Here is a 14,080-nt window from a genome sequence, read left to right as displayed (position 1 = left end):
GAGTTGAGTTTCTAAAATTGTACATATGAGAATGTGAATGAAACTAAGGATATTGGTCACTCATGAAAGTAAAATCATTTTTTGTATTGCATGGTAACAAATAGGGATATTTCTCTAGAGTTCTCTAGTTATGAGAAATGTGTAGTTTTACAAGTGGTGGATTTGCATATTTGTGTTCACTTCTTCTTGCATGGCTTCTATGGAGGTGAAGCTTTCTTCTATCGAGGTGGAGACTAGGTGTGAGATTTTGGAAGTGGAGAAGACTCCTATTGAGGAGGATATTTTTGGGACACCACTTATGGAGAGGCAAGGGGATGGTGGTCTCACTACCTCAAGCATCATATTTTGATATTTCTTCTCCTTGTTTCTATTGAGGTGGAACCTTTTACTATTGATGTGTGAAAGAAGACTAGAGTGGGTTGGAAGATCTTTGAGATTGTTGACCTATATAAGGGGTCTAGAGGGTTATGGATCTTTGTTTCTAGTAGAGAAGAATGGACAAGTAGTTTTCTACTTGAGTTTGGTTATTAATTATGGTGATGAAAGTATCTTTTTGGTTTTTGTCTCCCTGTGATTGGGTGTATGCTAGAAGTATTAAACAATTCATCCAAGTCCTTTGTTATTGTTTTTGGTTAAAGTTTACAACTTTTTAATGGGATTGTCCCAACTTGACCTTTGTCAATATTGACATTGGTCTTAGTCACTTTTTTACCTTTGTCTTTGGTAGAGGTAGGTCTAGATACAACTCTTTGATGATTGGGTTTATGGATGTCTCACACTAGGTATTGTTATTATTATTTTATAGTGCCTATTGTCTACTGGTGTACCATGGGTACATCCACTTGCTACTTTTCTTAATAAAAAAAACAAAGTGGGAAATTGTATTCCTATAAAGAAAATATTGTAAGATGTTGCAATCAATGCCAAAGAGGGAGATTGTTGGAAAATACAATTGGAACAACTATTATTTTATCATTGATGTCAAATCTACTGATGATACATATTTATATCTAATCTAAATGTCATATCTATTTTATTGATTAAGAGGATTTGAGAAGTTTTTCATAACAAAAACACCTAGATGAAAGTTTGAGTTAAGAAAATGAAGCTACAATAGACATTTGATTAGTTATACTTTGATAAGGCAAACTGATTGTTTATATCATGTTGATGCTTGAATCTTTACAATAAAAGTCTAGATATATCATTAATGTAAAGCTTGAATGAGAACTAGAGTAAAAGACTAAGGTATGTTGAGTGATGCTAGTGTCAACCAGGCCATTGTACAAGCCAAGAAAATCTAGTGTTGACCAGGCATCAATATCAAATGAGAAAGCCAGTTAATGTTGAGCCAAGAGTTCTACAATGACCAAGAAATTTAGTGATGATCGAGTGTCAAAACTTAGTAATGGTCGAATGCTAGTAGTTTGAATGTGTATGAGATATCATGATATCTAGCCGACTCAGTTGATTTCTTGGGATATGGAAAGTGTGTTGAAGATAAGATTAACAAGTTGGATCATTTAATTTAAGGAGAAGATTATTTACCATATCTAATGAATGAATTTGATGAGGAGTTTATAGAAAAGAAGGAAGATGAATATATGCAATGAATCTATTGGATCGAATCGTAAACCTTAAGATCTAGGGTGATTATGAAAATGATAAAAGATCATAATTACATATTTAAGGAGGTATAGAGATGAATTTTAGGAACAAACAAAGAGAGAGGTGGAATAGAGGCGCACAAGGGTTAACACAATAGCGTGAAGTGTGAGAAGCAAAGAGACAAAACAATGAACTTGTGTGAGTTTCCAATAAGAGGGAACAAAGTTGTTGAAGGTGATAAGAAAATATAAGATGAAGGATTAAGTTTGTTGTGAAGAGAAGGGTGATTGCTTGAAGGTTTTTCTGGTGAATAAGAGATAGAGATGACAAATAAGGCTAATTAGAAAATCACCACATAAACTGAACAGTGATTTGAAACTACAAAGTGAGTTGTAATCATAGAGATCAAACCCTACCATTTTATTTTTAATAATTGTAAATAGTTTGTATTGAAATCCTTTTAATCAAAGGCTGACCTAAGAGTTACTGAAGGACTTAATAGTCTATGTAAATTCTTTAGCAAGGTGACATTCTAAATAGAATGATCAAAGTCCTCTAACAAGGCCACTCCTAGTAGGGTGATTAAATCCTCTAACCAAGTCACATTTAACAATGTGTATTGCAACCTTTAATAGGGTTGGTTCCTAATAGAGCTCACTTCACAAGAGTGAAAAAGTAGTTAGTTGTTGCTAGTAGTTTTTCCCAAATTGGGTTTCCATGTTAAATGCTAGTGTCAAACTTGTATTGAATGTTTTTTGGTGTTCTACATTTACATGTGTTATATTCAACAAGTCTATTGTCTTAGGATAGTAAGCTACTAGTGGGTATGTGCAGGATCATGGTCAACCAAACTATGCTCTTAAGTGGCAATAAAAAAATTAGAAAATTAGGGTTATGACAACTTGATGTGCAATTTTCTACTTGTTATTAATTTTATATCAAAAATTTGATAGAAAATAATATCTAGAAAATTGAATCAAGTTTTTAAACTACTAGGACTGGACTTTTTTAAAAAAAAATTAGTTGGTCAAAATTTTGATTTTTAATGCAATATTACAAAAATTTCAGAACAAAAATAAGAAGTAGACATATGTCTAACCACCTTAGTCAAAATCAAATTATAATATTTTTTAAATAATATTCTAGATATAAGTAGTAGACTCATGCCTAGATGTGACATATTTTTGGGTATTTTTAATTTAAGTAAATAATTAATAAATAAATATTTGACTTTAGTATTTTTGGAATAAAAAAAATCTCGTGTCTAACCACCTTAACTAATTCAAAACTCTTTAAAATTTAAAATTTCCTTTTTTTTTTCCTTAAAGTGGAAGAAACATAGAATGTGGTGCATCTTTTGGAATTCAAAAATGTTGTATCTTTTGAAAGTTCTAGTTGTTCTTCAAGTAGTGTGTTAGACAGTACTTTATACATAACTATATTAGAAAATAAGTAATAATTATTTACTAAACTCATAATTTGACAAACATTACATTTATGGAAAGATAAGAATTGTATTAAGAAACCCTTTTCATTTGATCAAATTTTGGTGAAAAAAGTTGTTAGCTACATGTTTGAAGTAAAAATCATATAAAAATAGGCCAAAAACACACTTTCAGGATTTTGTAAAGTTTACCATATAGGGGTGGTATCAAAAGTTATAGTAGAACTTATAAAGATATTAATTGTTTTCATTTAGTATCAGGGTGGGTGAGAAAAAAGTTGGAATATATTTTGAAATGCTTTTAGGCAATTCAGAACTACATAATTTTTAGATTGCCACTTTTCAACACACCATGATCCTACACATACCCTAGTAGCTTTTATTATCAACATACAATAGACACCGACCTACAACATGATAAGTAGAATAATAAATGTTTAATGTGTGATTGTTTAAGTGGTACATATGGAGCTTGAGTAATTGATCCTCTCCCATCCTTGAGTTATTTTAGCATTCTAACAAAGGTCTTTGATAAATTTGAAGTTTACTATGATTATTAGGAAAGAATCAATGTTGGTGGTTAAGGTTTGGGATAATACCAAAACCTCAATTATTGAGTCTCTGAATAGATTTTCTATTAGGTTAAAGTCCCTTTCATCTCCCTTTTGCTTGGTTGATAATTATGTTCTAAACAGATGGGAGAGAGCAAAAATACCACTCAAAGGGATATTAGTGTATAACATGGCTAAATCAAAAAAATAGAAGAAAGGTTAAATGGGAAATTCCTAATGGATCCTTTACTAAATTTATTTTTCATGGGGCTTCCAAAGGAAACTCAGGGAGGTCAAGGATTGGAGCAGTTCTAAGAAATAGTAAGGGTGACATTATTAAGGCTTTGACTAACATAATTTTGGATGGTTCAAACAATCTAGCAAAGGCTTCAACAACTTTGGAGAGAGTTAAACTTTATTTGGGTATGGAGTTGTTAAGGCTACTCATGTATCATAGCTTTGGCTCTAATCTCTAAAAATATCATCAAGTGGGAGTTCCAATATGTCTTGGGTAAAATGTGCAAACTTCTCCCTAGATTCAAGGATTTTAAGATTGCTCATTATTTTAGGGATACTAATGTTATTGTGGATTGGTTGGGTGGTTAGGGGATCTTGTTGGAGAAGTCATGTGAAATAAATGGTTTGGAAATGAGTCGATGGGTTTAGGTTTAGAACATGTTGAATGCTCTCTAGGATGAGGTAACCCAAAACTTGTAAAATATGGACTAGGATGCTTTTATTTGTGCATGTGTCATTGTTATGCAATGGGGCTACAAATTGCTAGGGGACTTATTCAGCAAGCCCATGTTAAGGTAGCCATAGAACTAGGCACTATGCTTGCCCTTGCTGATTTTAGAATATTCCTCTCATCATGGATTTTTGTGGGTGGTATGTTAGGATTTTTTCTTCCAATTGAGGGTATGCATGTTTCACTATTCTATCGATGGGTATCCTTCCTTCATATCTCTTGCTACACCCTAGCTGTCCATTTTCTAGTGGCTCTTTTAGCAATTGGAAGATCCCTTCTCCCACATAATTGTTGGTAGGGCATTTCAATTATTTGTTGTGAGAACTTGCTAGTTCTCCATGCAATCAACACTCTATACTCTCATCAATTTTGGTGGTCATCTCTTAGCGATTTACTAACCTAGTAGTCTTGGTGGACAATATATACTATGATTCAAGTGTCAAACTGGTTGGGTGTCAGACTTCATTAAGTTATTGTATTGACACATTTCCACTGAGTTGGGTCTAACAATGTGCTCTCAATTTGGGGGAGCAATAACTCTATGCTCTTCACTAGTTTAGATATATTTTTCATAGAGGGTGTTGATAGAAATATTTTGTTTCTTCTGGCTATAAGGTTCTATGTTTATGTCACTAATATCGACATAGCACATTGTTAGGTTCTGTTTGTTGTTTAGTTTGGATTTATTGGGTACAAAAGATCTCTCCTAATTTAAGATCTCTAATATGGATGGGTTGGACTTCTCTTAATTTTTTTTGTGATTAAGATCCATGATAGGTTGATTTATCTCTCAATGGTATGGTATGTTGTAGTTAAATAGGGCATTATTTTTCTATTGTAACCTGACAACCATAGTAGGTTTTCTTGCTAGCTCTTTCCTTCTTGAATCCTTGAACTACTATCTATTTTCTTTTCTACAACAAAAATATGGTAGCTTGGCACTTTTATCAAAAAAAAGAAAAGAGAGGTGAATATTAGATTTTTTATTTTCTGATTCCCAATCCAAACATATATTAGATTTAAGACAAGAGCCCACTGTTGAGAATTGTGTCTCAACCTTGCAACCTCTTTTTCCAGAAAACTCTAGAAAATTGTAGCTGAAAAACTCTAAAAATCTTTAGAAAATTCTAGAATTTGTTTGTAGTAGTTTTCCACATGTTTACGAGTTTGAAAAAGGTCTATGAGTTGTTAAAAATGCATCTAGTCTCTAGAAAATATAGAAGGTCTATTTCTAGAGTGTGAACAACTCATTTTATGACTTTTATGGGGGTCTAAACTAGAGGACGAAATCATGGACGAAAATGGCATTCTTGGAGTTACAAATTACAAGTGGGTAACATATGGCATGGTTATTTTTCCCATGGTTTTGGCCCATGGTTTTGTAAAACCAAAAATGGTTTCCAAGTGGAAAATCACTATAAAAGGAGGGCTTGGGGAGGTATTTGAATCATCAAATTCAATTCGGAAGATTGGTGGTAGAAGGAGTCTCTCTAAGTTTGAGTTTGTGTTTGAGTTCTGGTGATGCGCTCTTGTACGAACTTGCATTGCAAGTGTATTGTAATCTTCTAGATTTAATAATACTTTGTGCGGATTTTAGAGGGCGGGGTTTCTCTCCCAGAAGGATTTCCCCATGGTAATCATTGTGTTATGTTTTCTTTGTTGTTTTGATTATATTATTATGCATGTCTTGAGATCTTTGCAATAGTTAGATGTATTTGCATAATCATCCTCTCAAAGATTAGTGTAGGAAGTGATTCTACACACCTTTTCTTCCTTACAAATGGTATCCGAACCTAGCCAATTTTGGTTCTATTTGTTGGATACAAGGATTTTTTAGCTAATCAAAGTTTGAGTGGGAGCTTGTATAGAAGTTTTTATTTCTATGTTGTCAAGATGGAAAGCACATCAGGGATGATGGATGTAGAGAAGTTTTCTAGCACAAAATTTGAAATGTGGAAGCTAAAGATGGAAGATCTATTGATTGATTGGGATTTATGGGATACAGTCAATGAAAAGAAGTTTAGGCCCACAAATCCAACTTTATCCATAGAGTCTGATGTGAGAGACAAAAAAGATAAAAATCTCATCAGATCGTGTCTACACACTCTATACTGAATAATGTCCATGAAGAATCTACCTCAAAGAAGCTTTGGAAGAAGCTAAGTGAGATCTATCAAGAAAAATCACTTGTGAATAAGATTTTCTTGAGGAATAAGTTGTATTCCTTGAGAATGGAAGAAGGTGGATAGATTTTTGAGCATCTTGAAAGTTTCAATATGTTCGTGACTCAGTTGACCTCAATTGGGGTGTGGATGGATGAAGAAAAAAGGTGCCAAATATTTCTATCTTTGTTGCTAGACTCATGGGAGAGCCTTGTCATGGCCATAGGAAACTCTTTAGTCATCTTGAAGATGGATGACGTTGTTGGTTCTCCACTTTTCAAAGAGATGAGAAGGAAGGCATCTCTAAATGCCAAAGAGGCTTTGAGTGTTTGAGGAAGATTGCAAGAAAGAGGCAAGAATGAGAAACAACATGGCTGTTCTATGTCCAAGAATAAGGGGAGATCAAAATCTCATGGTAAGTCTAAGGTGATCTACTAGAATTGTGACAAACCTAGACTCTTTCGAAAGGACTGCAAAGTGGAGAAGAAGAAAAAGTAGAAAAATAAGATTTTGATTTTGAGTCCAAAAAGGAAGATGAAGAAGCTTTCATTGTAGCCTTGGCCACTCATGCAGGTGACAATGCATGGTTTATTGACTCAGGTGCATCTTTCCACATGACTCCTAATATAAATTGGTTTAGTAAATATGAAAAGTTTGATGGTGGTAAGGTGCATTTGGGTGGTAAGGTGTATTTGGGTGATAACTTAGTTCTTGATATTGTTGGTTGTGGAAGTATTCATGTGAAATTTTTTGATGGTAGAATTAGAAAATTTTATGGTGTCTTGCATATTCCAGGACTAGTGAGGAATTTTTTTATCTATTAGTAAACTAATAGATGTTGGTGTGCATGTACAATTTTTTGAAGTAGGTGTGAAAATGGTGAGAGGTGCTATGATAATATCAAGAGGAAGTAGATTAGGTAAATTATACCAGCTTGATGCATGTATAGTTGAGTGCAATAGTACTTTTAATAATACTATGAAGAGGACTACTTTGTTGGAGAAGGAGAGGGTTTCTCTTTCAATAGATGGTCATGGTTTTTTGGTACCCAAGGGTGCTCTATCTACTGAATCAAAGTTACCTATAGAGAAGACTATGTTATAGCACTAGAGACTCGACCACATAGGTGAGAAAGGTTTACAAACATTAAAGAACAATAACCTTTTTGATCGGTTGAATGACTGCAATCTTGATTTTGATTTTTGTGAGCATTGTATCTATGGTAAACAGGACCGTATTCAGTTTTACTCAAGTTCTCATAAGTCCTCATGTATTTTAGATCTAATCCATTCGGATGTATTTGGTTTAGTTGATGTTCCTTCTATTGGTAGATCAATTTATTTTGCTTCTTTCATTGATGATTTTAGTAGAAGAACAAAGGCTTATTTTCTTAGAAGTAAAGCTGAAGTTTTCAATTGTTTCAGAGAATTTAAAGCAATGGTTGAGGTACAAACTAGAAAGAAGATAAAGCATTTGAGAATTGATAATGGTGGTGAATATTGCTCCAATATTTTTGACACATTTTGTAAAGATTGTGGTATTAAAAGAGAGAATACAACTCCATATTCTCTGCAACAGAATGGAGTTACAGAAAGAATGAATAGGGTCTTGATGGAGAAGATTAGGATTATGTTGAGTGGAGTTGGACTAGAAAAAAAGTTTTGGGCTGAAGCTATAGCCACTACCTGCTACCTGATAAATAGGTCTCCTACATCAACTCTTCCTGATAAGATGCTAATGGAAGTTTGGTCAAGCCACAAGCCTTGACTTAGACATCTGAGAGTTTTTTGTTGTGGGGCATATGCTCATGTGACAAGTGAGAAGTATAAAAAATTGGACAACAAAGCTGTCAAATGTATCTTCATCAAATATAGTTATGGTGTGAAAGGATACAAGCTTTGGGATCCCATTGCACAAAAGGTATTTTACTTCATAAGTGTTATTTTTAAAGAAACTAAGCCTTCTTCTATTACATTGCCACTAGAAGAGATAAAAGTAAAGAATGATGTGTTTCAATTTCCTACTATAGTTGAGAGAGTTGAATCGAGGCCCTTAGAAAGACAAGTTGTTGAAGAGAGCTCTATGAGTTCTCAATCATTAGAGGAAGAAGGAGAATCTGATCATGAACATGAACCTAAACTTGAACCAGATATTGTTCAAAGGTCTATTAGACAGAGGAAAGCACCAAAAAGGTATGGATATTCTCCTAAGGATTGGAGGTGTATTTTCTTTGAATGCTAATACTGATGAACATAAATTTGTAGAAGAAGGTCTTGGTATGAATGATTTAGAGTCCTACAAAATAGCCATGGAAGAAGAAATGGTAGCTCTTAAGAAGAATGACACATGGGACCTTGTACTATTTCCTGAAGGATGGAATCTTGTTGGTTATAAATGGGTGTTCTTTTGAAAGATGGGTTCTAATGGATGCATTAAGAAGTATGAAGCATGTTTGGTTGCAAAAGGTTACTCCCAAGTTGCAGGAATTGATTATGGTGAAATTTTTTCTCCTATAGAAAAATGACATCCATTCAATTTTTACTTTCTATTACAACAACTTATGATCTAGAAGTTGAGTAGATGGATGCGAAGATGACTTTCGTTCATGGAGATTTGGAGGAAGAAATTTATATGACATAGCTAGAGCACTTTTTGGTGAAAGGTAAAAGTCATTTGATTTGTAAATTGAAGAAATCCTTGTATGGTCTAAAACAAAGTCCTAGGATGTGGTACTAAAAGTTTGATACTTATGTATTGAGCTTGGAATTTGTGTGATCCAAATTTGATCACTGTATATACTACAAATTTGATGGTGATAGTTTCTTGGTTATTGGCTTATATGTTGATGATATGTTGTTTATTGGCAAAGGAAAACATTTGATTGCAGAATTAAAATCTCATCTCTCAACAAAGTTTGAAATGAAAGATCTTGGTGTAGCAAGGTACATTCTAGGAATGGAGATTATAAGAGATAGACAAAATAGAAATCTTTGGCTAGGTTAGAGTAAGTATGTTGGTACTATTCTGAGAAGATTCAATATGTAAGATTCTAGACCATTGAGTTTTCCTATTACTGTGGGAACAAAGCTTTCTAGCTCCCATTGTCCTTCATCCCCATTGGAGATGGAAGAGATGAGTCGAGTACCATATCAAAGTGCAGTTGATAGTCTTATGTATGTTATGGTTTGTACAAGACCAGACATTGCCTGAGAAGTGGGAGTACTTTCCCATTATATGCCTAATCTAGGAAGAGCACATTGGGATGCAGTAAAAAAAGTTTTCAGATACTTGTGGGGTACCTCAAAGTACTCTATATGTTTTCATGGAACAGGATATGAGCATTTCTTGAATGTTTGAGGCTGTATGGATTTAGACTAGGCCATTGATGTTGATAGTAGAAGATCCACCAGTGCATATGTGTTTACATTATTCGGTGGTGCAATCAGTTGAATGAGCAAGAGATAAGCTATGGTCACTTTGTCCGCTACAGAGGAAGAGTATATAGCAGCTACTCATGCCTGCAAGAAAGCTATTTGGCTAAAGAGATTGTGTTTAGATATAGAATTCAAATAGTGTACATTGACAATTTATAGTGATAGTCAGAGTGTAATCTGCCTAGTGAAGAACCTAACATTTCATGCCTAGACCAAACACATTGATGTACAATATCATTTTGTGAGAGATATGGTTGAGGACGACAAGGTGAAGCTGGAAAAGGTAGAGACTTTGGTGAATGTTGCTAATGCATTTACTAAGACCATGAACACAAAGAAGTTCAAATAGTGTTCGGAGTCTATGGACCTCTCGGCCCCTAGCAATCAAGTCCATGACACTTTAGATCCCCTAACTCTTGCAAGGTGTTTGACAAGTGGAAGAATGTTGAGAATTGTGTCGCAAACTTGCCAGCTCTTTTTCTAGAAAACACTAGAAATTGTAGCCAAAAAACTCTAGAAATCTTTAGAAAATTTTAGAATTTGTTTGTAGTAGTTCTCCACATGTTTATGAGTTGGAAAAAGGCATATGAGTTGTTAAAAATGCATCTAGTCTCTAGAACAATGTATAAGGTCTATTTTTAGAGTGTAAACAACTTATTTTATGACTTTTATGGGGGTGTAAACTAGAGTACAAAATTATGGACGAAAATGGCATTCTTGGAGTTACAAATTACAAGTGTTGTAACATGTGGCATGGTTGTTTTGCCTATGGTTTTGGCCTATGGTTTTGTAAAACCATAAATGGTTTCCAAGTGGCAAATCACTATAAAAGGAGGGCTTGGGCAGGTGTTTCAATCATTGAGTTTAGTTTGGAAGACTAGTGCTTGAAGGAGTCTCTCTAAGTCTTAGTCTGTGTTCGAGTTGTGGTGAGGTGCTCTTGTAAGAACTTGCATTGCAAGTGTATTGTAATCTTTTAGATTTTATAATACATTGTGGGGGTTTTGGAGGGTGGACTTTTTCTTCTAGAAGGTTTTTCCCATGGTAATCATTGTGTTATGAGTTTTTTTAAATTTTTATTATGTTATTATGCATTTCTTGAGATCTCTGCAATAGTTAGTTGTATTTGCATAATCGTCCTCTCAAAGATTAATATAGGAAGCGATTCGATGCACCTTTACTTCCTTACACCTACAACTTATTGGTAAATTATGAGCCTCTCATTGGGGAGGTCTTGGGTTTGAATCTCCTCAAGATTAATAGATAATAATAATAAATCTTACTAGTAATAGTAAGTTAATAATAAATAATTTAGGCTTCGGCATATTATCTACCAAAAAAAAGAAATCTAGTAGATTTTAATTCATCTAAAATATAGTACACTCTCTTTCGTATAGGTGAAAAAGCTTATTTCCTATTTCCATTTTCATATTAATTATAAATGACGAAAATATATACCCTTAGTTTAAATTACTTATTCATATAGATCTTATTAGATGATTTTTAAATTTAAATTTTTATAATTTTCCATTATTCTTAAGAGGTTTTGTGTGAAATCGAAATTATTAAGAACTATCTTTTTTTGATAGATGGGAGTGCAAATTTAAATTGATTTCACACTAGTAAATATTATAATTAAGAAATAGACTCATCAATTATACCTAAAAACTTTATTGTTTTATTTTGCACAATTGGGACTTCTCTAGTCATTTAAAAAATATAGATGATCTGACAGCCTATGTATATGATGGGAGAAAAGCAATTTAATAGAGGAGCGTACATAAAATTCGAATCTATTGACTTTTGTGGGATACAATGAAGCCCAAACAGAAAAATAAATAAATCAATCAAAACGTTTTCTTAGTACTGACTAACGCTGTACGAAATTTCTACACATTAGGCAGGTTTGCTATCAGTGGAGCGAAAATCTGTTCGATTTTAAAAAAATATATGTGAATTAAATAGAATCAATGAATAACAACTCAATTTTAAAAAATAAACCGTAGTATTCAAACTTAGCATATGTCGAACCATTGACATAGCCGATTGCTCTCCTCAAGAGAGCGACAGCAAAACGTTGAAAGAATAAAAAATAAACCCCAGCTGTAGAAAGTGGGTACTACACGAAGCGGATCCAATACCCCTGGCTAGGAATACCTCCATTGACAACAAAAAGAAGGTAATAACCAGAAGGAGCAGCCACCGGGCTCGGCGGTGCAGTCAAGAACACAGAATAAACCCCATTTTCATTCTCAACCAGCGTGGCAGCGAGAGACAGCATTCTCTGGCTCATGGACACACTGTGTGTATTGAAAGGAGGGGCGTACACATGAAAATGAAGCTCCTCGCTTACACCGCAACTGACTGCGAACCCTACCTGGAAACTCGATCCGTATCGAATAGCTTGGAAATCTCCAACAAATTGTATGTTGGGTTGAATCACGTCGTACTGCTGGCCCAGGTAATAAGGACTGTAGGCCTCCACGCGCAGCTCGGTTTTAGAAAACACGTCATCAGAGAACACATAATAATCATTCGGGTTACTTCCGGCGACCAGTATTCTACCGTCGGGGAGAAGATTTGCAGTAGAATGGTACATTCGACGAATACTCGAGGGATCCAGCACAGTAAATCTGTTATCCGCGGGCATTGCAGGTCTGTACAGCCACGGGTTAAGCACGGGCGCCCGCGCATCTTGCCACCCGGCGGACCCCAATTCGGCGCCGTTGATCAGGAGAATCTCACCTGTGGGAAGAACGATCATGTCCGCCACCAATCTCGACCCTGGCATTTCCTCCATCCGCCACGCTGGCTCTGGTGAAGTGATCTCAATTCTCCCGCAGTTGCTCAGCCCCTTCACGTAAATCTTCTGCGTGTCGGCCTTGATGAAGTTCCCCAATGGCGTTCCACCGCATACCATAATTTCCACTCTAGCAAAATTGTCCTCAAAATGCAGCGGCAACATGACGGACGAGCCCGTGCTCGGGTAATTCCTCGCGCCCTCGCCGGGCATTTGGGGAAACCGTCTGATCTCGGCATTCGTCTTGTAGTCGATCAGAATGGACTCGTTATTGGCGAAGATAAAAAGATTCCCGTCGGAAGACAGATACACAAACGGGTACAGATTGTTCTCCTCGCCTTGAGTAATCGTCTGCCATAGGAAATTCTGGTATTGAAAATCATCCGTGGATCTCTTGTGGACAAACTCGTAGCTATACGCCATGCGGCCTCCAACGACGACGATTCGATCATCGGGCAATATCTGATTCGAGGCATACCACCTGGGGGACTTCAGCTTCTCGGTAGTCGACTCCACCCAGTCGCAGGACTCGTCGTAGCACGGTTGAAAAGTCCGAGTTACGTTCCCGCCATCTCCGAAACCGCCGGTTTGAACGACCGTCCCGTCGCTGAGAACTGCCCCCGATGAGCACCACGTGTCGGTGATTATACGCAGCGGCCTCACTTTATTGGCCGCAATGTCATGTTCCACCGAGTGAGACCAACATTCAGAGTCGAAGGGAAGTGGCCGGGCCGCGGCAATGCAGGCCGGGTCAGTCCGGGTGATGTTGGAGGGGCCCCGGCCCTGGCGGTCGTACATGAGAACTCTGTTTGTATGAAGCAGCACCGAATGCATCGATGAAATTCCACCGTTTCCTAGCAAGAGCTCCCATCTCCCTTGCAGCTGCTGGCCCGAACAAAATGCTACTATATTGACAATCCAAACTACGGCTCGGAGAGTTGATGTTTCTGCCCACTTCATTTTTCACCGATTGAGTTCGAGACTGTCAAGGCTTCTCTGAATTGGTTTTCCTCACTGTGAAGTCCTATCCCGGTTATATAGCACGAAGGATCAATCTGACACTTCTAAGAATAGGTTTATGATCAATGGAAGTTTCGATGTGTTTGCTAATCTGGCTGTAACTTGAAAGCTGTTGCATCATCATTGATTGAAGGCAAAGAGAAAGACAAATATACAGAAATAACACTGATTTTATTGCCTTACTGCCTTGCACAAATGCATTACATAAGGCCTCTATTTATAGAGGTCTAAGAACTTTCTTGAATACAAAATACATTTTACACATGTTATAATATATTAAATATGGACTGTTATTTTGTGGGCTGGATGGCTAAGT

General features: G+C 35.9%; 1 pseudogene; it reads right to left on the bottom strand.

The window, feature by feature from the left end:
* Positions 1-12,063: 12,063 nt before the first annotated feature.
* LOC149580224 (aldehyde oxidase GLOX pseudogene) lies at positions 12,064-13,704 on the bottom strand (annotated as a pseudogene).
* Positions 13,705-14,080: the final 376 nt, after the last annotated feature.

This window comes from Cupressus sempervirens, chromosome 1, assembly GCF_028749045.1.
Source record: "Cupressus sempervirens isolate cs-2001-9-10 chromosome 1, ASM2874904v1, whole genome shotgun sequence".
Classification (NCBI taxonomy): domain Eukaryota; kingdom Viridiplantae; phylum Streptophyta; class Pinopsida; order Cupressales; family Cupressaceae; genus Cupressus; species Cupressus sempervirens.
This window is presented reverse-complemented; position numbering and strand designations above follow the sequence as displayed.